Genomic DNA, 9,472 nt, shown 5'->3' on the forward strand with positions numbered 1-9,472 from the left:
CGACTTTGAGGCTCTCCCGGATTACCGAGCTCCTCACCCAATCACGGAGTGAACCCGACAAGCCTGCGGAGAATCCTCATTACGGGTCCTTGTGCCCGCAATCTCATCCTTTCGGCCATTACCCAAAGCTCATGGCCATAGGCGAGGGTGGTACAGTGCCCACATCACTGCAGATTGATGGAACTGCAAAACAATATCAAGCCTTCACTATTTCAGCGCTAATTTTACCGATAAGATCGATAACGTTTTCATATTTCGTGTATGCATTTTTGCAAACGCTAAAGTACATGTTCAATAATGCACACAAATCAATAAACGTTCAATATTGCAGTTTATAAATTTTACTTTCATTCGTAATTGAATGTCTGTTGTCGGTAACAAGTTAACCCCTTTAAAATGTAAGTCAAATATGCAAAGTTTTTATCCAATGCAATATTGTCACTCTCCAGATCGTCGTTTGTCGAGCTTCAGTGCGTCCACATCACGTGACCATCTTGTGCCAACTGCTGAGCAAAAGTTGTCTCGGTCACGGGGGACTCGTGGCCATTTTTTACTTTTAACACCCCAGAAATAAATTTCCACGTTTTTTGTTACTTTTCATTGCGGCAAAAAAACATTTTATTTGGTTTTCAGCTTCGATTCTAGAAAATTAACCGTTTGTCCCGATTGCCAGTTCTCTGTTCACAGACTAGAAACGTTCAAGTTAAATTTTTTTTTACAAAACTAAGGCCCCTCCATGACCTGCACGGCGTGAAAATGTTCTTATCTTGAAGTGGTTGACGAGAAAAGGTCTGTGCATAAAAGGGCACCACCTACAATATGGCAACAAAAACCACGCTGCTGCAACACGATGGAGAATGCTGTACGTTAACATCACAAATGAGACAAAAGTGGATGTCAGCAGTCTATCCCACACTCACATTTTTATTGTTCCAAGGTGAGCACAACAGCTCATTTAAGCCATTTAACTTGCTGTTTATAACACAGATTAACTGCAAACATACGCATAACAGTCTGCGCAAACAACCAAGTCCAATATCAATACCAGCTTCCCTAAAAAAAAGGTTCGCGTGGAGATTAAGATCCACTAAATTTACGATTGTAGAATTAAGAAAATTGCCCATTATATACAGGAATCCGTCACCAACCGCGGGATTCATGTATACACGGTTTATTATGTGTAGGACTTGAAATATCACGCGCCACGCGTTCTGTTGTTCTGTTGCTATGCAAGCGAGCAGCGTACAGTGGGGGGCATCTGAGGACGGGGTTGTTGTTGTCGTGGCATTGAGGGAGACGTCGTTAAGAGACGAGACAGGTGTTAGGGGTAACCGAGGACGCAGGCCGGTGATTGGTCAGGAGGGTGAGTGGCTAATGACCAGGCACCGGCCTGGCGGCAATAACATGGTCACGTGAGGCTGGGGGCCTGGGGGGGGTGAAATAATTGATTGGGACTGATTGGTGCGGGGATAAAGGGCACAGCGTAACGGAGAGACGACAGTCTTGGTTGGGGTTGGAGTTGGAATGGTTGGTGCCCGGGACAGAGACGGAGCAGCAGTGAGCAGGCATAGATACGATAAGGGTAGACAGAGAGAATACAGAGTATGGTAGCAGTGGATAGAGAGAATACAGTGTACGGTAGCAGTGGATAGAGAGAATACAGTGTACGGTAGCAGTGGTAGCAGTGGACGGAGTGAGTACAGAGTAGGGTAGCAGCGGAGTAACGGACCTTGGGAGAGAGGGATAGAGAGCGAGCGAAATCGCGGAGCGAGCGAACGGGGAGACATGGAGTGTTGTTGATGACGGGTGGTGCATCGGAGCGAACGGAGAGACACGGAGCGATGGTGAGGAGGTGTGAACTCTAAAGCGTGAATAAACGAGACGAGAAAGACGAGAGTACGAGTCCTACATCTGTATACCATATTCTTTGATTCTTTCCGTAAAGTCACATAGATAGAAAATAACAAAATAAAATATATTACCTGTTTATTTTTCTGCCGGCGTGACTTTAACGACAGAACCAGAGTATAAAATGTATATAATAAATAAAAACCAAAAACTCACGACGTTTCTCGATCGCAAAACAAGCAGTCGTCATCAGGCGGACAGAAAAGGGGGGGGGATAAAACCTCGAATGCAACCGTTTATAAAGGTTTAGAAGTGGGCATAGCTCAAGTGTCAGAACTGAGTGGGCGGGGCACAAAAGTCTAGGCTAGCAGTGGATAGAGCAAGCTATAGCCAGTAGTCTAGTTTTAAGTCAATTTATCTGCATACCAATTTACCAAACGCAGCCTGGTCCGCAACAAGCTCCTGCGGAGGGCTTCTCAGCGCTTCACCCCCATTATGTCCTCTTCTCACCCCGCCCCCCCCCCCCCGTGTGCACATACTACTGGGTCTATTATATATAGGGTGTGTAGGAATATATACCTACAAAATAAAAACAAATTGGGGGGGGGGTCGACAATTGTTGTAAACATGTTGGATTAACTTTTTACCCCCACATCTGGTGGGGGTCCACTTTGTGTAACTTTTTGATTCAGGCCTTTTGAAAGGCTCTCATAATTTAGTTGGACAAACGGAATGCAAGGCTTTTACAACACATTTTGCGGGGCCGTGGTTCTCCTCCAACGCCACCGCACCACCCGTGGCTCTGCGTAGCTCATCAGCCGTTCCGTTTGTTATGTTGCGATCGTCGCAGCGCATACACTGCGTCGCATCGCAACAATACAGAGGTGTTCCGAGACTTACACAAAAAAAGGCTTCTGCCATCCATCCTTACTTTTGTTTCAAAACCAGCAACCACCAATACAGGCAGCAGCGCCACTGTGCCTGCCCCCCTCACCTGTCCACTTGTCTGTCATTGATAACCCGGAGGATGAGGATGGGCTGAGCCTCTCCTCCTTCTAACCACCCCTTCCCCCATAATCTCAATGTAATTAACATCACAACCATGGATTTCTACCCTCAATATTAAAGGTATGTAAAGCGAACGTAATGTGTATTTGTTATTGTGTAATGTACTGTATTAGTGTTTAGTGAACAGGCAACTTAGTTCAGCCATGACAAGTCTGACCACAGCCGTGGCTCCCCTCACCCCCAATATCTCCCCCATAGGCCCTGCACTTCACCAACCACGGATTTGCTCTACCACAGCCCTTTTACATGAACCGTAACCCCCACGGATGGCAAGGGATTACTGTACCTTCTTCATATGACATACAAACATTTCTAGGGAGGAAGGGCGAAATTAATCGACAAGAGCCAAGATAATTTTAAATGGGACCTGTACCAGCTTTGACGTTCTGTGCTGGCGACCAGAATCCTGCATTCACAGGTCGAGTTCCTGCGGGTCACTTATAAAGCCGGCCCGGTTTCGGGTCGGTCCAAAAACTTAAGGATGGCGGTTTCCGGAACACGTCGGGAGTCACCGTTCATCGCGGGTCGGCGGTGACCCGCGGCTGAATTGGGCAGAGCGGTTTTCATTCAGTGGGCAGAACCACGTGCTCAATTGAGGGACGGTGTAGGGCTTGTATGCCAGATTGTTGATATTAACAATGTCTTCCACAGTCATTTAACATTAACTTAATACAAGTGCATATTCCCTTTAGTTTTTGTGAAAATGTCTGTTTGTCTCATTGCTACATACACACAAATAGACACCTACATACACACAGGTACAAAAACAGACACCGATACAGACACGCAAGTCGCCATGTAAGTAGCGGTGACATCACAGCGCTTGTGCCACGCTAGATGCACTTTGAGGTCATGCAATGTGGCGAAAGCTCTTGTAGCTGGCAAGAACCTTGGATACACGCACATAAGAAGATTCCCCATATAGCCTTTACCAGACTTATGGAAAGTGCTGTTAAAGAGCAACTACGAAAGTTGGCACGGCGCACAAGGGGGTGGGTGGCCAACACCAAGCCCGGCCGCCTTTTACACACAGTACCAGGTACTCATTTGATGCCGAGTCGACCTAGGGGAGGACCAAGACAGGTTCAAATAATCATCACTGGTCTTGGCTATGAATCGAACTCGAGTTGCTGGGCTTGTAGCGCCGCAGCACGCACACAGCTACACTTTACACGGTTACAGGTGAACATCATCCACTGATGGACACTCACGAAGCTGCTGCACGTCACAGGTCCCCGAAGACGACCCCTGCATGACAGACCGCGTTCGTAGCACTGCGCTACCTCTCCCCTAGAGACACAGATACACATCGAGATACATACATCTAACAGACAGGATGTACTATTCGTAAAGTATGTGCGCCATGTGGTTAAACGTTTTTCAAACTTTGTATTTAGATTTCATACAAATTCTGGAAAATTTAGATTTTATTCAAAAAAATCAAATTGAGGTATTTTCAAGTTAGGGTCGTATGTCTAATGAAAACGGGATGGGTCGGGGATGTAACTGCACCTCCGATTAGCACAGCTGGCTACGTGCAGTGCGAAATAAGTTCAACATACATAACAAGTGGATCCAGGTTGGGTCAAATTGGGGGTCTAATTAAAGCGGGTCGGGTTGCAGATAAGACAGCGATGTTGAGAAGAAAGGTTGCGGGGTCGGGTTGGGTGAGGCAGTAGCGGGGGTGGGGGACAGGTCTCAAAGTTAGAGACCTGCGCAGGACTTGACTGGTGACTCGGGGAGGTTAGCTAGCCTGGAAGCCATTGATAGTCCAACGTGGTTCTAGGTGAGGTCATTGCCACCAGCTGCTCACTAGCCCAGCACACCTTCTGACACCAGCCCTTCTGCACCAGCCAGCAGTTGAGCTCCTGTTTGTGGCCGTCGCACTCGATGTCTGCGGTGACGTACACGACGTGCAGGGGCGACACGCTTTCTACGCGGGCAACCAGTGCTCTGTCAAGCACCATGTCCCTGAAGATTGACCTGTGAAAACAAACAAAAGAAAGCCGGAGTTAACACTTTCCTGTCCCGATGACGTACACAAAACTGGAAGAACTAAAATATAATCTGTACCGCGGCTCCCACAAGGCCATGCGGGACGGCGTGTGACGGTTTGGCGCCAGCTATCATAGGGTGCGGTTGTGTCGTTAGAGTTCTCTGCAGTGAGTACAATGTCTTAATAAACAACGGCGCTATGCCGCTCTAAATAAAATTCATGTCAAGCGCTTGCACGTTCCGAGATTCAGTGGTGAACGGGACATCCACACTGCAACTAGCAGATGTCTCGTAAAGGGAAGAGGTTTAGGCTTTTCTTTAATATATTGCAAAATACAACTGTGGAATCTTAAACCATCTCTGGATTTTACATTATTAAAGTGTTGCTTTTTAAACAAAGTTGAAAATATAAAGCCAAAGTCAAAGCTATCTTCCATGCTGAAGTGAGATGTAGTGAAATCTTCAATGGCCAGTGAACCAATGGTGAGATGTTCAGATTTGTATTGTAATGACCAGCTTATACACAGCAGAGCCACTTGTGACCTCTAACTGGTAGTCTAATTACAAAAAGAGATAATTAACCATTTGTCAACCCATGACAACCTTTTTAAAAATGTTACGACATTTTAACCGTAAACACAATCCACGAATGCACAACAAATATAAATTCGTAGCTTAATTTTATATATTGATAAAAATGTATTAGTAATTTAGAAACATATTACAATGATACCAATAGAATTACTTAATGTTTATCTATAATATAAATATTTGTGTGGTCACCACAACTACGCCTCTATATAAGGAACGAAAGTTAGACTTATCCACAAATCTGGCTGTCGCCTGATGAAGCTAGTTGTAATTACTGGCGAAGCGTCGTACTTAGATTGTAAATGTTTGTGGCTTGGCTCTCCAACACACCGGTGTGCTGTACTAGTGACAAATTGGCATGTTCTGTTTACGTGACAACTCTTACTAGTTGGCTGTCGGGTGGTGGTGGATTTTAGCGACACTTTTATATATTTACGCCATCTAACCCAAAAAAACCTCTTATGGATATTGGTCGCGAAAGCCTCCGTATTAAACCGACTAAATGTTTAATTACATACAATGCAACATATATCCTTCACAACACGACTCATAAAAAATGAGTAATCTGCCTTTTCATCATTATTTGTTACGGCTTTATAACTCATCGGTGTAGTTCTGCTGCCATTTACTTCGCGAGGATCGCTTGTCCCTTCTCGAGTCAGAGAAACACCGTGCAAGCTACATTCGAGGGCCTGGAAAGGCACGTGAAGGAACTCGGGCTTCATGGCGTGCACCTGCGACTCGAGGACGCATTCCATCCTGCCCTTGTCCACGAGGAACACCTCCAACGCAAACAACAGTTGCAGCAAGAAGATCACAATATGCTCCTCTGACACCACAACACATATGGAGGGGGGGGGGGGGACACTCAACAGGGTCTGGGAGACTGCAAAGCAGAAAAATCACTGAGACTCCAGACAGCAGAAAGGACTTTATGTATGTTGAACTTCTTTCGCACCGTACTTAGCCAACCACGCTAACAAGGGGTGCGGGGGAAGGGGTTGAGCTTGATAGAGAACCATCGCTGCATTTCCCATTTACATCGATTAAAACACGCATCGTTACACCCCGACCAACTTGACTAGATACAGTGGTTGCCACTACAGGGAAGGTTTACCTCTTGAAAGATAGGTCTCCAAAACGAAATGTCCCCATCCCACTAACCACGATAATCTGGGCACACCATTACTAGGAGCAAATTTTACAAGTGAATAATGACGTATCAAAACCATCTTTAACCAGGCAAACAACCCACTGCAGGAGGTGAAAATGTACAAAGGCAAGCGTGAAACATCAGGAATTAACAGGAAACAGTGCCAAAAAGACAAAAGTCCAAAAATGCTAACAAAAATAAATCACATAAAAAAATATACAGATTTTCCATAAAACACATTATCACTGGTAAATCAGTTTGGAGTTGCGATCGCCAGTATGTGGAAGCACAGTGAGAAAGGCCCTACAACTTACCTTGACCTGAAAGGGCGCTGGGTGAAGCTCACACATGCGAGCGCGATAGAACTGGTTATTTGAGCTCAGGCGCACCACCACCAGCTCGCCCAACGCTGGCAATGTCGTGGTGGCCTCGTGGAGGCTATACTTGCTGTAATGCTCTTGCAGGTCGGCTATCATCTCTTTGTACGTGTCTAGGTCATACTGGTGTGTGACCACAGCATCCACTGCGCCTTTGCTGTGCTCGTCTGCGCGAGTAAAATCAAGGCGTAAAAAAGAGGGGAGGGAAACTTTTAAGGTGCAGTCCAGCGGTTTCTTGGTTATGCTACTGATGGCAAAGGGGCCCACCCACCACTAGAGACACCTCCAGACGGAATATATTTCACACCTAATGCGAAAATGTATTTTATGGTGTACAGTAATTTAAAGAAAACCCTTGGAATTAGATGGACAATATAATTCTGAACACTTAACTTTCAATTATTTTGAATTATTGCATGGAAACGTCTAAAATATGAGTGCATAGGCTCCTCAAACTTAAGTAGCATGAGTGAAACGTTGGTCTTTTTAAAGAACCCATTCAATCGTAACTTAAACAGACTCCCATGCATTTTTCTGACTGCCAATCCATTTGTAAACCTCAGTATATTATCAAAAATTTTTTTTTTAAATGCAATTCACTTTTTATCAAAACCAACATCAACATAACTATTATCACCACTAATAAAAAAAGGCTGCCCCTCTTCAGAATTATGGGGTTCTCTCTTTTCCTTGCCGATAGCAACCGTCCCAATTTATGTCTCCAATTGGACAAAGTTTTAGTCTGTGTTGTGCGTAGGGATGGTCAAATCCTGGAATTCAGGTGTCCTGTTCATATCGAGTGATAATTAGCTCCCCTGGTCCTTTTCACCTGCCCAGATATTGCCGTGGCTGTTGAATCTAGATCCGCTGGTGACTTGAAAGCCGTGGTTTAGGTGCGTCGATCATGGCGGGAGGGTTGACCATACTTCACCATGCTGGTCAATGTGGGTTGGTGAAGGGAACACATTTTGTCTCACCTCTCACCGAGTATCTAACTGATACAGGTGCCCATATTCAGTAGAGCTACTCAGGTCTGAAAGGTGCTCAAAGCATCTTTGCACCAAGCAGTGGTTCAATGAAGTAGCTTCGAGTTTCTTTGGGCATTTCAATTCCCTCCCAAATGCAAAATGCTCCTCAGAAAGGAACTGACATTATGTCAAAACAAGACCCTCTTCAAAAAAAGGTCTTAAAAAGTGTCTAAAAAAGCAGTAAGGATTTCTCTTCTTGGTTCTTTCGGTAAAGTCACGTAGAAGGGAAGTAATAAAATAATAAAAACAAAGCATAATAAAATAATTCTCACGACGTTTCGGCCACAACGCAAGCAGCCGTCCTCAGCTGAAGGACAGCTGCTTGCGTTGTGGCCGAAACGTCGTGAGAATTATTTTATTATGCTTTGTTTTTATTATTTTATTACTTCCCTTCTACATGACTTTACCGAAAGAACCAAGATGAATCCCTGCAGTCACGAAAGCTTTAAATCGAAAAATTCAGTGAGGATTTCCTCAATAACCAAATAATATTTAATGCTATGTTTCAATAAACTTAGCACAGCATAGGAAAACTCACTTGTGACCATCGTTGTGTTGTGGGACACTTTTTCAGGCGTTAAGTAAGCCCAAAAGCGACACACGTCCTGGATGTTAGTGATGAAAAGTGACACCACAGATCCTTCTTGGGGCAGCTGCACATTGAAGGGTTTACAGTACACCTTCTTTGTGCCTTCCATCAGCGCATCTGCAGTTCAGGACGTGCAATGCAAACGACAGCAGTGCTGTTACACTCTTGTACAAATGGCAAAGAACCCTCTGTGGTCAGACTGTTGATGGTTGCTGTTCACAAGCGCCTGTTAAGTGCAGCACAATACATGAAGGGGGTCGTGTGGCCAAGGACACATGCCTTTGTCTCCCAAGGGCCGGCGTTTACACATTGCACCAGGTACTCATTTAAGGCCGAGTCAACCTAGGTAAGGCCCAGAACCAGGTCAGATATTCGCCACTGACGTTAGCCGTGGTTTATGAGGGCAGTGCGCGAACCACTTCTCCACCACTCCCTCAACTCTTACACATTCACTATTCTAACAACAATTCCAATTCGAAAAAGACCCGTCACATTCATCTCAAATCATCTTACAACCAAACGCTTTGTGCATTTTCACTGTAAATAAAGCTTGTCCAAAAAACACACAAAGGTGGAAACTCTCATAACTGCACCAATGTAGACAACTGTTCTGGTTTGATAAAATGTGAAGAAAACCTCAATAGTTGAATCACTGCATTACTTCCTTAAATCATTCCTTTAGATATGAATAAAAATGTTGCACTTTTAACATTTAGACATTACGCACGATTCAACACAACTGCGATAAATATGCAAACTACGGATTATGGAAGACAGAAAACTCAAAAACTAAATTCGAAATATACAAAAGGGAGCTGCTGTA

The sequence above is a fragment of the Lethenteron reissneri genome, chromosome 23 (genome assembly GCF_015708825.2).
Source record: "Lethenteron reissneri isolate LAM-NWPU_2019-01 chromosome 23, ASM1570882v1, whole genome shotgun sequence".
NCBI classification, from domain to species: Eukaryota; Metazoa; Chordata; class Hyperoartia; order Petromyzontiformes; family Petromyzontidae; genus Lethenteron; species Lethenteron reissneri.